This window comes from Oncorhynchus tshawytscha, linkage group LG21 (genome assembly GCF_018296145.1).
Source record: "Oncorhynchus tshawytscha isolate Ot180627B linkage group LG21, Otsh_v2.0, whole genome shotgun sequence".
Classification (NCBI taxonomy): Eukaryota; Metazoa; Chordata; class Actinopteri; order Salmoniformes; family Salmonidae; genus Oncorhynchus; species Oncorhynchus tshawytscha.
Window position 1 is genome coordinate 23,926,738 of NC_056449.1, and position 16,246 is coordinate 23,942,983.

The following is a 16,246-nucleotide window of genomic DNA, read 5'->3' on the forward strand; positions in this document are numbered from 1 at the left end:
TTCTGCTGAGGCATGGTTGGCAGTTGCTCCAGCTGAGGCGCGGGGGCCAGCCGCTTCTGCTGAGGCATGGTTGGCAGTTGCTCCAGCTGAGGCGCGGGGGCCAGCCGCTTCTGCTGAGGCATGGCTGGCAGTTGCTCCAGCTGAGGCGCGGGCCACTTCCATAGAGGTATGGTTGGCAGTTGCTTCAGCTGAGGTGCGGGCCGCTTCTTGGTTGGCAGTTGCTCCAGCTGAGGCGCGGGGCCAGCCGCTTCTGCAGAGCTATGGTTGGCAGTTGCTCCAGCTGAGGCGCGGGCCGCTTCTGCTGAGGCATGGTTGGCAGTTGCTTCAGCTGAGGTGTGGGCCGCTTCTTGGTTGGCAGTTGCTCCAGCTGAGGCGCGGGGGCCAGCCGCTTCTGCAGAGCTATGGTTGGCAGTTGCTACAGCTGAGGCGCGGGCCGCTTCCGCAGAGGCTCGGGGGCCGGCGGCCGCTTCTGCTGAGGCATGGTTGGCAGTTGCTCCAGCTGAAGCGCAGGGGCCAGCCGCTTCTGCTGAGGCATGGTTGGCAGTTGCTCCAGCTGAGGCGCTGGGGCCAGCCGCTTCTGCTGAGGCATGGTTGGCAGTTGCTACAGCTGAGGCATTTGTCCCGGCGTCACACTTGCCAGAGTATTGGTGCCAGTAGCTTTAGCATTTGGAACAGACACCACACTTGCTTGGGATCCAGATGGTTCAGGTCCAGTGCATGCAGGATGCCCATAAGCATCACCTAGGAAACAAAACATTATGGTAAAACGCCAGCCTTAAGCTATTGGAACTAGACAGATTTTAACTTGAATTAGTGTAAACCAAAACGCACCTTGAAGTGGAAAACACTTTATCCCTCCAATTAGCAGGCAACAAAGCAAAGAAACACTACAAAACATTCACACAGTTAAACAAAACAACCAGTGACAACTTTAAGAAAAGGTAAACCAACCAAATGAATACATTGAAAAACTAACCTCAAAGAGAGTCCAAAAGTCACAGCCATTTTAGTGATCAAAACCACAACCGTATTCAGAACTAATGCTAGCCAGACACACTGCCAGAATATCCCTGTTGCTATGTCTAACAGCTGTTATGGTTGCACCTTATAAAGGAATCCTAAACCCTTCTAACCTGGATGGCTAATTATGTACAGCTGTCAGCCAATTAACTTCATTTCCATTGGTTCAATTTCCCAATTGCGATTAGGTGCTCTGGGTTTCAGTCAGCTGGTGTGCACTGGTGTGCTGGAGGTGGAGTCTCCACATCATGGACCAATCTGACGGTTTTAAAGAATGAACTCTACCCACCCATTCTGGACTGAGCCAATTGTTTTTTTAACAGGAGTTGTTGTTTTAGTGCATGAATGTGCATACGCAGGTAGGCCAATGCAGAAGGTTCCAAAATGCAGTTTACGTTTTACGTTGAGCACCACACCAGAAGACGCTGGTGGGAAGAGCTATAGGAGGACGGGCTCATTGTAATAGCTGGATGGGAAACAATGGAACGGAGTCAAACATATCACACATAATGGGAACTCTGTTCCAACAATTTCATTCCAGCCAATAAAATGAGCCCATCCTCCTATAGCTCCTGTACTACACCTCACATTTGAGCAGTTTCATGTCCAGATATTTGGACAGAGATGGTAATATCCATTATAGATCAGACACACCGGTAGGATTGTCTAATGTTTGCCTCCCAATTTGTATTTAGCACCTCCGAACAGTGTCGGCAGTCAATGTCTTTTATGTTCACACAGAAAAGATTGTGAAGTTGTCAAACACTGAGCCTTGTTAAAATTCTCCAAACCAGAAGGTAGCATTTGTTGGCAATGCATGTCCATGTGTGTTGCTTTATTTTCAAGTCAATGTTAGCTAGCTGTGATGGTATTGTAGAAAGACCTTGTTGATACTAGTCAGATGGTCACAGAAAACTACATGGCTATCGTTATCTAAATGGTTACCATGATTCGCTAGCAATAGGCTTCACTCACCAACCCTTTTGTTTCATATGAAGAGTGTTTGTGACTGCCTTGCTCAGTTAGAAAGCTAACGTTAGCTAGCTAGATAGTTAATGAATAAACTAGTGTACATTATCAAACCTAACAAAGAATCCTTCAAAAACTCTTAACTAGACATAAAATATACAAAGACTTGCTCTAGAAAAAAATATATTATGCAGCTTTATTGTTTGAGGTAATGGTTGAGGTAATTCTGATACTGTTATTTTTTTTCAGCAAAGGCAGCAGTGTGTGCAAAGTTTCAGATTGATCCAGTGAAGCATTGCAGTACTGGACAATATTTTGTATCATGTCTCCCCAAATGTGCCAAATTGATACATTTTCAAGTACATAACTATAGAGCAGTGGTTCTCAATCCTGGTCCAAAGGGGTGCACATTTTTTTGCCCTAGCACTACACACATGATTGAAATCAACAACTCCTCATCAGGATTTGATGATTTGAATCGGGTGTGTAGTGCTCTGGCAAAAACAACAATGTGCACCCCTTTGGGTGCCCAGGATCAAGATTGAGAACCACTGCTCTAGAGAACATACAAAAAGGACATGGTTATACAAAATTTAAGTTTAAACACTCCCAGGAATGTCATGCATGATGGATGATGGATCATTAGTTTATACACTAACTTTCACACATCTAGATGGCCGGCCAGGGTGGGTGTTGAGCCAGAGACAGCAGGGGTTCAGACTATAGAACCCAGTTCCTACATTTGAATATAAAAATGTATTTTATCAAACAAAACTATGCTAAATTCTATCTGTGGGACATGGTTGCCATGATATCTCCAGTGTTCTGTTGCTCAGATAGAGATGAGGGTGATATCCTGTGTTGGTTGTTGTTAGGACATACTAATCCTCTCTCTCCTATGTTGGTTTTTGCTGAGAGACAGGTTGCTGTGAAGTTTTTTGTAGCTGTCCTGTGGGGGTATGTTTATGTCCAAAGGACTGTTTTTATTATTGAACTTGTTTGTACTTTTCTGTTTCATTTGTTCCCAGGGGGAAGGGGAAGGCACCTAGGGAGTGCTTAGGCAAGAGGCCCGCGGGCATACATAACCCGTAGTATTCACTGTCTATACACACTAGGTAAGACCTGGGCGGACCACCCCCTGTATTTTGGTTAGCGCACCAGGTGGTGCTAAGTTAAGTAGTGCGTAGGCAGGTAAGGTGGGAGAGGGGGCTTTGATATTTACTTTCTTTGCTCTGGTTCCATCCAGCGCCTTTTCCCCAAAATTTCAGTGTGATGGAATAAATTCCTAGTAAACGGTAAATTCTCTGCCTTTTTTGTCATCCTTACTCGCAGCTACAGTCCCATACCTCTTTCACTCCATGGCAAGTTGAGTTGTAGCAGGGTGTTGCGTTCCCTCTTCGTAGAGGTGTGTGTAACATAATCTGGGATCATTCCTTTAAACCCACCGGACCCTGCTGCTCTTAGCTCTTTGTGGTTAGTGATTGAGGTGTGATGGTAGGTTGTGAGTTTGGATGACTTGTTTAGTTTGTGTGTTTAGTAGACTGCCGTGTACAAATCCGATCTGACCTTTTATCATCTGCTTTGGGTTGTTCAGACGGGACCTGAATGTGAGGCTGGCCCGTTTAGAAATGGAGCAAAAAGAGACAGAAAAAGTATGTGAAGGGTTTCTGCAAATGTGGTTGCTGACGCGTGAGCACGAAACTGGGGATGCATTAGTGTTAAGATAATTATGTTCTCAATGTTCATAAACCGAACTTCAATTAAACTACTCAGTCTGCAATCCAGAGGTTGTAAGAGTCTGGTTGAATGAAACAGACGGACGCTCTGAAAATCATACAATGCACACTTGGCTATATACCTCACATTTGGTCATCAATGCCCCTCTTCTCCTGACACTCAATGCCATTTACAAGTCTTACTTCAGCACGTACATTGCTTATCATGTCCTGCAACATGTTACACAATCTACTGCAAGCCTAACGGTTTCTCCCCTCCCTGGGTGGGGAGACCTCCTTCCCTGTTATCAGTTTCACAGTGGTCACAAGTTGAATGCCACAGTTCCTTGTCTGTTAAAACTTCTCTAGGGTAGGGGGCAGCATTCGGAATTTTGGATGAAAAGCATGCCCAAATTCAACTGCCTGCTACTCATCCACAGAAGATACGATATGCAAATCATTAGTAGAGTTGGATGGAAAACACTCTGAAGTTTCTAAAACTGTTTGAATCATGTCTGTGAGTATAACAGAACTTATGTAGCAGGCGAAACCCCGATAACAAACCATTCAGATTTTATTTCTTTGAGGTCATTCTCTTTTAAATGAGGTTTCATTGGGAATCTAGATTTCTAAGGGACTTGCTTGCAGTTCCTACTGCTTCCACTGGATGTCACCAGTCTCTAGAAATTGGTTGAGGTTTTTCCTTTGTGTAATGAAGAAGTAGCCCTATTCAAAATGAGGGTCACTTCATGTGTACTGTTAGATAGAGGTGCTTGACCAGAAAGCTAGTGTCAGTTTGTTTTTTTCCTGTATTGAACACAGATCATCATGTCTTCAATTTTATTGATTATTTACTTTAAAAAAATACCTAACGTTGTATTACAAAAGTAGTTTGAAATGTTTTGGAAAAGTTTAAAGGGTAACTCTTGAGATATTTTGTAGTCACGTTGCGCAAGTTGGAACCGGTGTTTTTCTGGATCAAACGAGCCAAATAAATGGACATTTTGGATATATATGGATGGATTTAATCGAACAAAGGACCATTTGTGATGTTTATGGGACATATTGGAGTGCCAACAGAAGAAGCTCGTCAAAGGTGATTTATATTTTTATTTCTGCGTTTTGTGTCGCGCCTGCAGGGTTGAAATATGTTTTTTCTCTTTTGTTTACGGAGGTGCTATCCTCAGATAATAGCATCGTTTGCTTTCGCCGAAAAGCATATTTGAAATCTGACATGTTGGCTGGATTCACAACACATTTAGCTTTAATTTAGGATCTTACATGTGTGATTTCATGAATTTTGATTTTTATAGGAATTTATTTGAGTTTGGCGCTCTGCATTTTCTCTGGCTTTCGGCCAAGTGGGACGCTACCGTCCCACATATCCCAGAGACTTTAGGCCACAGCTTCATTCCTCCACACAACCACCAGACATCTGCTCTAGGCCTTTTTCTTACTAAAGTCCTCGGAACTCAACCACCCAGTCAGGTCCCTCATTGTCTCGTCTGTTGTAACATTCTCTGTCCTATTGCATGTTCTTACTTCCCGTCCGTGTGTGATGTATCGAGCCATACAATAATAGTTTCCTGCAACTGTGAAAGGGGGAAGTCTGGATATAATGGATACATGGGGATACAGATAATGCAGATCAGTGCAACTGTCATTGTCTGGCTTCCCTGCCTTCATGACCAACTTTACCATACAGGCTAATTCCATCGGGTGGAAAGGGGACGGTTGTCAACTGAGGTTTGCCTGTGGCCGAGGGAATAACATTCTTCTTTAAATACTGATCTGGCCGTCTACTGAACCCATTCCAACCATAGGTTGGAATCCCCAAACCCAGTCTCAATCACTTCCTAAGGTCTTTCGTCATAACTATCCGCACCGGTCCTTGGCCCTGGATGACTACACTGGTAATATCCATTTTGTTAGAGGGACTGCTTGGACTCTGCCTGGCCGTAGAACTATCACTGGCTCTAACCTCTGCTACCAGGAATGGTACTGTAGTGTCGACCGAAACCTGGTCAGAACCAACATACCATAACCCGAGATCCTCTTTCTTTACGTTTTTTATAGTAATTCATACCTTTATGAAATACTTCCCTTGCTCCGGATTACAGTCAAAAACCCTCACCTTTACTATACTCCATCTGTTTCCATACTGGGAGTGTTGGTTTTACATAGCCCTCCCTCTCTGTGTGAGCTATGACCTGCTTCCATGAATTACACAGGGACCTGCACAGATATCTTCCATAAAGGCTCATAGTTCTGGACTGCCAAGAGGTCAGAGACCCCATTTGGTATACATAGAGCTCGACTGAGACATCCTTCCCTAGCTCAACTCTCACTTGGGTAATACAAAATCCTCATCTTCTACACTATGGGTCAAGTTACCCCCTTCTGCCTTCTCGGGTGGGTCATGGTGTATTAGGAATATGGCTCCCACAATCAAACAGCTCAGACCGATCAGCACTCCTGTAAAGCCCCACCCCTTCCCGGGGAACATATCATTAAATCAAATCAAATCAAATGTATTTATATAGCCCTTCGTACATCAGCTGATATCTCAAAGTGCTGTACAGAAACCCAGCCTAAAACCCCAAACAGCAAGCAATGCAGGTGTAGAAGCACGGTGGCTAGGAAAAACTCCCTAGAAAGGCCAAAGCCTGGTTCCTCTCTAGGTTTCTTCCTAGGTTATGTGGGGTGGCCAGTCCTCTTCTGGCTGTGCCGGGTGGAGATTATAACAGAACATGGCCAAGATGTTCAAATGTTCATAAATGACCAGCATGGTCGTATAATAATAAGGCAGAACAGTTGAAACTGGAGCAGCAGCACGGTCAGATGGACTGGGAACAGCAAGGAGTCATCATGTCAGGTAGTCCTGGGGCATGGTCCTAGGGCTCAGGTCCTCCGAGAGAGAGAGAGAAAGAGAGAAGGAGAGAACGCATACTTAGATTCACACAGGACACCGAATAGGACAGGAGAAGTACTCCAGATATAACAAACTGACCCTAGCCCCCCGACACATAAACTACTGCAGCATAAATACTGGAGGCTGAGACAGGAGGGGTCAGGAGACACTGTGGCCCCATCCGAGGACACCCCCGGACAGGGCCAAACAGGAAGGAAATGGTTGTACAGTCTTCTCAAATAAAACTGTGAAGGACCTCGGCGTTACACTGGACCCTGATCTCTCTTTTGAAGAACATATCAAGACCATTTCAAGGACAGCTTTTTTTCCATCTACGTAAACATTGCAAAAATCAGAAACTTTCTGTCCAAAATTGATGCAGAAAAATTAATCCATGCTTTTGTCACTTCTAGGTTAGACTACTGCAATGCTCTACTTTCCGGCTACCCGGATAAAGCACTAAATAAACTTCAGTTAGTGCTAAATACGGCTGCTAGAATCCTGACTATACCCAACAAATTTGATCATATTACTCCAGTGCTAGCCTCCCTACACTGGCTTCCTGTCAAAGCAAGGGCTGATTTCAAGGTTTTACTGCTAACCTACAAAGCATTACATGGGCTTGCTCCTACCTATCTCTCTGTTTTCGTCCTGCCGTACATACCTACACGTACGCTACAGTCACAAGACGCAGGCCTCCTAATTGTCCCTAGAATTTCTAAGCAAACAGCTGGAGGCAGGGCTTTCTCCTACAGAGCTCCATTTTCATGGAACGGTCTGTCTTCCCATGTCAGAGACGCAAACTCGGTCTTAACCTTAAGTCTTTACTGAAGACTCATCTCTTCAGTGGGTCATATGATTGAGTGTAGTCTGGCCCAGGAGTGGGAAGGTGAACGGAAAGACTCTGGAGCAACGAACCGCCCTTGCTGTGTCTGCCTGGCCGGTTCCCCTCTTTCCACTGGGATTCTCTGCCTCTAACCCTATTACAGGGACTGAGTCACTGGCTACTGGGGCTTTCTCATATCGTCCCTGGGAGGGGTGCGTCACCTGAGTGGGTTGAGTCACTGATGTGATTATCCTGTCCGGGTTGGCCATGCCGGAGATCTTTGTGGGCTATACTCAGCCTTGTCTCAGGATGGTAAATTGGTGGTTGAAGATATCCCTCTAGTGGTGTGGGGGCTGTGCTTTGGCAAAGTGGGTGGGGTTATATCCTTCCTGTTTGGCCCTGTCCGGGAAATAGCCCAGAAAATAGAAAATAGCCCTAATTTAAAGGTCTAAGCATTTGCCCAGCGAGGATTCTCATTAATCTCGCTCTCGTTGTCTCTCGTTGTCTCTATCTTGCTCTCTCTCTGTCTCTCTCTATCTTGCTCTCGTTGTCTCTGTCTATCTCCATATTTACTATTGTGACTCTTGATAAGTTATCACACGTATACGAGTTACTGCTTCTTATGACTTTTGACTGGTCAATAAGCCTCTCACACGCACATCATTTTTCCCCTGTTGATATCCTCTTGAAACTTTCTCTCAGTCTCGCTCTACACTTGCCTTCTTATCTTCTTTTCCGGGCTTCACACAGCCAGGTATCTAACCCTCGACCTGCTGTTTTCCCTTGACTATCTACACGTCTTCTGTCTACTACTACGTCTACTTTATCATTCATTCTAATTTTTCTACATCTAGACGTCTCTCAAATTCGTACTTCTTTCTCCATTTTGGGCATTAGATTTACCTCTCATCCCCGGTTAATTCCGGGACCTACATTGAGGATTTACTACCCATGTTATTCAATTACATTTTCCTTGATATTCTGCTTCTTCTCATGATCTCTGTGTATGTGCTTTCTACCGTTATTATCCTTAACCTATGTTGATAAATACCTCCCGTTAATCTTTCCTAGAGTTTTAGAATAATTATTTGTATGAATCCTGATATATTAATTTAGATCCCACACATATACAACCATAAGTCCTACTTATTTTCAAGTTGTTCCTTGTGACTTTTCTTTCCTGGCTGTCTGCGATCTTTGTCCTATCCCCTTCCACTCTCTTTCTGGCTTCTGAAAGCTTCGGAGGGAACCAGCTACTAGATGGTTCGATTACTCTAGCTGTGTTTAAACCTTGTTCTCTCTGCTCATTCTCGTCCTTTCCACATTCCTCATGTATTTGTTTTATCACCGACTCACAGTTATCCACATCCAGGCGACCTTTAAACCAATATTTATTTCTCCATTTTAACCTGATTCTGTTGTGTTCTGACTATTAATTCAGATCTATCTTATTCCGTTTAATTCAAATTTATTAATTTTGGATCTATAATTAGGTTACCGCGTTTAGTTTAATTCAAATCCCTCACCTCTCTTCCGTTTCCCTCCCTGCGTGGGGAGACCTCCTTCCCTGTTATCAGTTTCACACTGGTCACAAGTTGTCTGCCACAGTTCCTTGTCTGTTAAACAGCTCCTCTAATTCTATGCACAATTCTAGTCTTATGATTCAAATACATCTCACTCCATTATCCAGTGACAGGGTGGAATACTGTTAGTTATTGCCTTAACATTAATTTGAAAGTATAAATCATTTAGTCATTATCTTACCATTACCCTTACGTCGACCCGAGACGCAATCGTCCCATCTAGCCATCAGCAAATGCAAATGCGCTACGCCAAATGCTAATAGCACTCGTTAAAACTCAAACGTTCATTAAAACACACATGCAGGGTACTGAATTAAAGCTACACTCGTTGTGAATCTAGCCAACAAGTCAGATTATTAAAATGCCTTTCGGCGAAAGCATGAGAAGCTATTATCTGATAGCATGCAACACCCCGAAATACCTGAATGCGACGTAAACAAAAGAATTCGCGTAGCCGGCGCTACACAAATAGCAGAAATAAAATATAAAACTTTCATTACCTTTGACGAGCTTCTTTGTTGGCACTCCTATATGTCCCAGAAACATCACTATTGGGTCTTTTTCCGATTAAATCGGTCCATATATACCCAAAATATCCATGTATGGAAACTGTGTGATTCAGAAAAAAACACTGTTTCAAAACGCTACGTCATTTTTTAAATTAAAAAAGTCGACGATAAACTTTCACAAAACACTTCGAAATACTTTTGTAATCCAACTTCAGGCATTAGTAAACGTTAATAATCTATCAAATTGATCACGGGGCGATGTGTATTCAATAGCTCCACGATTTCAAATCATGTTCCGAAATCTCTCTTCCAAAACTTCCTGTCGGAGACCGGATGGAAAGTGGTCTCTCTTCCTCATTTGACCAAGAAACAACGAGAAGGCAATTGACAAGACTGGCGACATCGTGTGGAAGCTGTAGGACTTGCAATCTCGGCCCCATTTAATTTCGTGTCCCTTAAACAATACATGCAAGTGGCGCATGGATATTTTTTCCAGTTTTCAGTGATCAGTTTTTCTTGCGCTTTTTGATGAAACAGACGCTCTGTTATAGTCACAGCCGTGATTTAACCAGTTTTAGAAACGTGAGAGTGTTTTCTATCCACACATACTAATCATATGCATATACTATATTCCTGGCATGAGTAGCAGGACGCCGAAATGTTGCGTGATTTTTAACAGAATGTTCGAAAAAGTAGTGGGTCGACTTAAGAGGTTTTAAACATATGAATCTCCATAACAGTTAGGTGTTATTGCAAACTAAGTTTGCGTGTTTTGTGGTGAGCGTGTTACGTTCCCCAGTTTCTGTGTTGTGGTTTTGTTTGTATGTGTGTTTCAGGATGGCTTCCTGAAATTCCTTTAAGCAGCTGATTGGTCGGCCCCATTGATGATTGGAGAGCTGACCCCGCCCCCTGACCAGGATACAGCTGTATCCCATTAGACTCCTTTTCCAGCTGTATAAGCCAGTGTTCTGTGGCTCAGAAGCGAGATGAGTGTGTCCTGTCTTGGTTGTGGCTGAGAGACAGGTTTTGTTAAGTATTTTTGTAGCTGCTGACTTGAGGTATGTGTGTGCTGATAGAACTGTGTTTTTCATTCTTGAAATTGTTTAATTACATTTGGATTATTCTGTTTCATTTGTTCCAAGGGGGGAATGGGAAAGCACCTAAGGAGTGCACAGGCAAGAGGCCCACGGGCATACATAACCAGTAGTATTCACTGTCTAGGCACACTAGGTAAGACCTGGGCGGACCACCCCCTGTATTTTGGTTAGCGCAGCAGGTGGTGTTAAGTAGTGGGTAGGCAGGTTAGATAAGAGAGGGGGCTTTGATATTTACTTTCTTTGCTTTGGTTCCGTCCAGCCCCTTTTCCCCAAAATTACAGCGTGACGGAATAAATTCCCTGTAAACGGTACCATTCTCTGCCTTTGTCATCCTTACTCACACCTACTATCCCTTACCTCTTTCGCTCCATGGGGAGTTGAGTTGTAGCAGGGTGTTGTGTTCCCTCTTCCTTGAGGCGTACGTAACATGCAGACATAGGAGGCAGATGGTTTGAGACTTGTTTAATAATCCAAAAGAGGTAGGCAAGAGAATAGGCAAGAGAATAGTCGTGAACAGGCAAAAAGTCAAAACCAGATCAAAGTTCAGGAGGTACAGAGTAGCAGAAAGGCTCGTGGTCAAGGCAGGCAGAATGGTCAGGCAGGCGGGTGCAGAGTCCAGAACATGCAAGGGTCAAAATCAGGAGGACAAAATAAAAGAGAATGGCAAAGACAGGAATATGGGAAAACCACTGGTTGACTTGGAACATACAAGATGAAGAGACAGGAAACACAGGGATAAATACACTGGGGAAAACGAGCGAGACCTGGAGGGGGTGGAGACAATAACGAGGACAGGTGAAACAGACCAGGGTGTTAACTTTTATGATACCTGAAAATACTGCAGAATAATTCAAAGCCATTTGCAAACAGCAATTTGGATGCTCAGCCAAAACAATTTTGAACCTCTTTGTCCATCTGAAGGTCTTATTTCAAGCACACTGTATACCATCTTTAAAGGGATAGTTTACTCTGAATACAAACTAACATTTTCCATCTGTGGTTGTAGTTGATTCAAGAAGGCAGTTATGGGATGTTTAGTTTCCTTTATAGCCATACTTTGTTACTGTTAGCATTGTCTAACATTAAACTGTTCTTATGCCTGTGTAATGAAACTCATTACTTTTGGAGCAACATTTTATTAGCATATTGTTACATAATACTTTGTAATATTAAAATGTAATTACCAATGAGCTGATAATTTTCTAACTACATTACATGAGGAATAGTGATATCTGTTGGGGCGGTATGCAAATAGGAGTGGGTCTAGGGTTTCTGGGATAATGGTGTTGATGTGAGCCATTACCAGCCTTTCAAAGCACTTCATGGCTACAGATGTGAGTGCCCAAGAACACTAAGGTAATCTGCCTAAATGACTACAGACCCAGTAGTCATTTAGGCAGATTACCTTAGTGTTCTTGGGCACAGGCACTATGGTGATCTGCTTAAAACATGTTGGTGTTTCAGACTCGGAGAGGTTGAAAATGTCAATGAAGACACTTGCTAGTTGGTCAGCGCATGCTTGCAGTATACGTCCTGGTAATCCGTCTGGCCCTGCAGCCTTGTGAATGTTGACCTGTTTAAAGGTCTTAATCACATCGGCTGCGGAGAGCGTGATCACAGTCTTCCAGAACAGCTGGTGCTCTCATGCATGTTTCAGTGTTATTTGCCTCGAAGCGAGCATAGAAGTAGTTTAGCTCATCTGGTAGGCTCGTGTCACTGGGCAGCTCTCGGCTGTGCTTCCCTTTGTAGCCTGTAATGGTTTGCAAGCCCTGCCACATTCAATGAACATCAGAGCTGATCTTAGTCCTGAATTGACGCTTTTCCTGTTTTGTTCATTGGAGGGCATAGCGGGATTTCTTAGAAGCTTCCGAGTTAGTCCCACTCCTTGAAAGCGGCAGCTCTAGCCTTTAGCTCAGTGCGGATGTTGCCTGTAATCCATTGCTTCTGGTTGGGGTATGTACGTACGGTAACCTTGGCAACGACTTCCTCGATGCACTTATTGATGAAGCCAATGACTGATGTGGTGTACTCCTCAATGCCATCGGAGGAATCCCGGAACATATTCCAGTCTGTGCTAGCAAAACAGTCCTGTTTTGATCTAGTCACTTGTGCTTCTTGCTTTTGTTTTTGCAGGAATCAGGAGGCTAGAATTGTGATCAGATTTTCCAAATGGAGGGTGACAGAGATTTGTATGCGTCTTTGTGTGTGGAGTAAAGGTGTTCCAGAGATTTTTTTTATTTTCATTTTTCCTCCGGTTGCACATTTAACATGCTGATAGAAATGAAGGTAAAACAGATTTAAGTTTGCCTGCAAGGAGCGCTGCCTCTGGGTGAGTGTTTTCTTGTTTCTTATGGTGGAATACAGCTCATTCAATGCTGTCTTAGTGCCAGGCTCTGACTGTGGTGGTATGTAAACAGCTACGAAAAATACCGATAGTGTGGTCTACAGCTTATCATGAGATACTCTACCTCAGGCGAGCAATAGTAGCCGCCCCTTGTCTTACCAGATACCACTGTTCTATCCTGCCGGTACAGTGTATAGCCAGCCAGCTGTATGCTGATAGTGTCGTCATTCATCCACGACTCCGTGAAGCATAAGACATTACAGTTTTGAATGTCCTGTTGGTAGTTTAATCTTGAGGGTAGGTCATTGATTTTATTCTCCAAAGATTGCACGTTTGCTAGCAGAATTGAAGGAAATAGGAATTTATTCGATCTCCTACGAATTCTCAGAAGGCAGGCAGCCCTCTGGACCCTTTTTCGACACTTCTTAATGCAAATCACTGGGATCTGGGCATGTTCCCGAGAAAGCAGTCTATCATTTGCCTCGGGCTTGTCAGGCTCGTGAAAGGAAAAACAATATTCTGCCAGTCCGTGGTGAGTAATCGCAGTCCTGATGTCCAGAAGTTCTATTTGGTTATAAGAGATGGTAGTGGCAACAATATTTACAAAATAAGTTGAAAATAAACAAACAAAGCACAATCGGTTGGGGAGATGTAAAACGTCTGCCTTCTTCTCCGGCGCCATTCTTCAACATGCAGTTACAGACACAGTCCTGTCATTAGATGAATGCAGTCAATCCAATTGTTTTTTGAGATCTGTTTTCAGATGTACTTTTTTAAAAGTAGTTGCTTTCTCAGGTCTGTATTCAAATAGATGTAGTCACCTCCAAAGTTATTACTTGTTCGCCTGGGAAAATGGTAGCTTTTCAAAGCATGGTTAAAACCAGGTGCGCAACTTTCGTTTTAGAAGTGGAGGGCGAGGGGCATAATTATTAGTTAATATAATTTTTTTAAACTTTCCAAACAGCCTACTGGACAGCTCGGAGGCATCCACATAGTCCTAAACCACACCGTTGCCTCGTTTATTATCATACCCCCCCCATAGTCCGCAGTGAACGTTACACCCCTTGTTAAAACCCTAGTTATCCCAGGTCTGGTACCTATGACAAATACACCTTGATATGATTTCACCATCCATGAATCCAAGCCTAGACCATGAGGGTAGGAAACTGGTCTAGGGGCAATATATTTTGTCTTCTGTCTGTCTGTCTCTGTCTGGGTCACAATACATACAGACTGACTGTCTGTCTGTGAAGTAAACACTTTAACAATAGTCTAGCGGACTGGCCACGGCACGGTAGTCTAGCGGACTGGCCACGGCACGGTAGTCTAGCGGACTGGTGCTATCTAACAAGTTCTTTTAACTTTTCGCAACTGTCTGTAACTCCCAAATAACACAGTGAAGTCTGCCGTCTCCAGCAATGGGTTGATAGCTATAGCGTCGCCCATATTGACTTTTAGAAAAACACCAACTCTCCTCTACTATCAAATCCTTACCAGTCGATACCAAATCCCAATATTTCTCAGAGGCTAAATGACACACATAAAGCTGGCTGTGTGAGTTGTTGGTTATTGGAATGTACGGATAGCTTTGTTTCATCAGACTGGCTGAGTCCAACATGGCACCCTATAACCTTCACAGTGCACTATGGGCCCTGGTCAAAAGTAGTGCACTATATAGGGACTAGGGTGCCATTTGGGATGCAGACTCTGTATTATGGATCTGGTCCCCCTTGGGCCCCTGGTGGCAGAGAGAGTGGTACACAGACTAGATTAGAAAGCAGTTAAACCCAAGGAGACAGAGCGTGTGTGTGTGTGTGTGTGTGTGTGTGTGTGTGTGTGTGTGTGTGTGTGTGTGTGTGTGTGTGTGTGTGTGTGTGTGTGTGTGTGTGTGTGTGTGTGTGTGTGTGTGTGTGTGTGTGTGTGTGTGTGTGTGTGATGTGAGAAAGAGAGTATATGTGGGTGAGAGAGAGAGGGTGTGTGTGTGTGTGTGATGTGAGATAGAGAGTATATGTGGGTGAGAGAGAGATGGAGTGTGTGTGATGTGAGAGAGAGACCGAGAGAGTGTGTGGGTGCAGCTTCCCGCTAAGTTTTTAAATTAAGAAATCCTCTTGCTAATTGTTAATCCTTGCACAACTCCTCCTGAAGTAGATATCAGTGACAGCCAATTAAATGAACCCCTCCTGAGGTAGATATCAGTGACAGCCAATTAAATGAACCCCTCCTGAGGTAGATCTCTGTGACAGCCAATGAAATGAACCCCTCCTGAGGTAGATATCAGTGACAGCCAATGAAATGAACCCCTCCTGAGGTAGATATCAGTGACAGCCAATGAAATTAACCCCTCCTGAGGTAGATATCAGTGACAGCCAATGAATTAAACCCCTCCTGAGATAGATATCAGTGACAGCCAATTAAATGAACCCCTCCTGAGGTAGATATCAGTGACAGCCAATGAAATGAACCCCTCCTGAGTTAGATATCAGTGACAGCCAATGAAATGAACCCCTCCTGAGGTAGATATCAGTGACAGCCAATGAAATGAACCCCTCCTGAGGTAGATATCAGTGACAGCCAATTAAATGAACCCCTCCTGAGGTAGATATCAGTGACAGCCAATTAAATGAACCCCTCTTGAGACAGATATCAGTGACAGCCAATTAAATGAACCCCTCCTGAGGTAGATATCAGTGACAGCCAATTAAATGAACCCCTCTTGAGACAGATATCAGTGACAGCCAATTAAATGAACCCCTCCAGATATCAGTGACAGCCAATTAAATGAACCCCTGTTGAGACAGATATCAGTGACAGCCAATTAAATGAACCCCTCTTGAGACAGATATCAGTGATAGCCAATTAAATGAACCACTCCTGAGGTAGATATCAGTGACAGCCAATGAAATGAACCCCTCCTGAAGAAGATATCAGTGACAGCCAATTAAATGAACCCCTCCTGAGGTAGATATCAGTGACAGCCAATGAAATGAACCCCTCCTGAGGTAGATATCAGTGACAGCCAATTAAATGAACCCCTCCTGAGGTAGATATCAGTGACAGCCAATTAAATGAACCCCTCTTGAGACAGATATCAGTGACAGCCAATTAAATGAACCCCTCCTGAGGTAGATATCAGTGACAGCCAATTAAATGAACCCCTCTTGAGACAGATATCAGTGACAGCCAATTAAATTAACCCCTCTTGAGACAGATATCAGTGACAGCCAATTAAATGAACCCCTCCTGAGGTAGATATCAGTGACAGCCAATTAAAT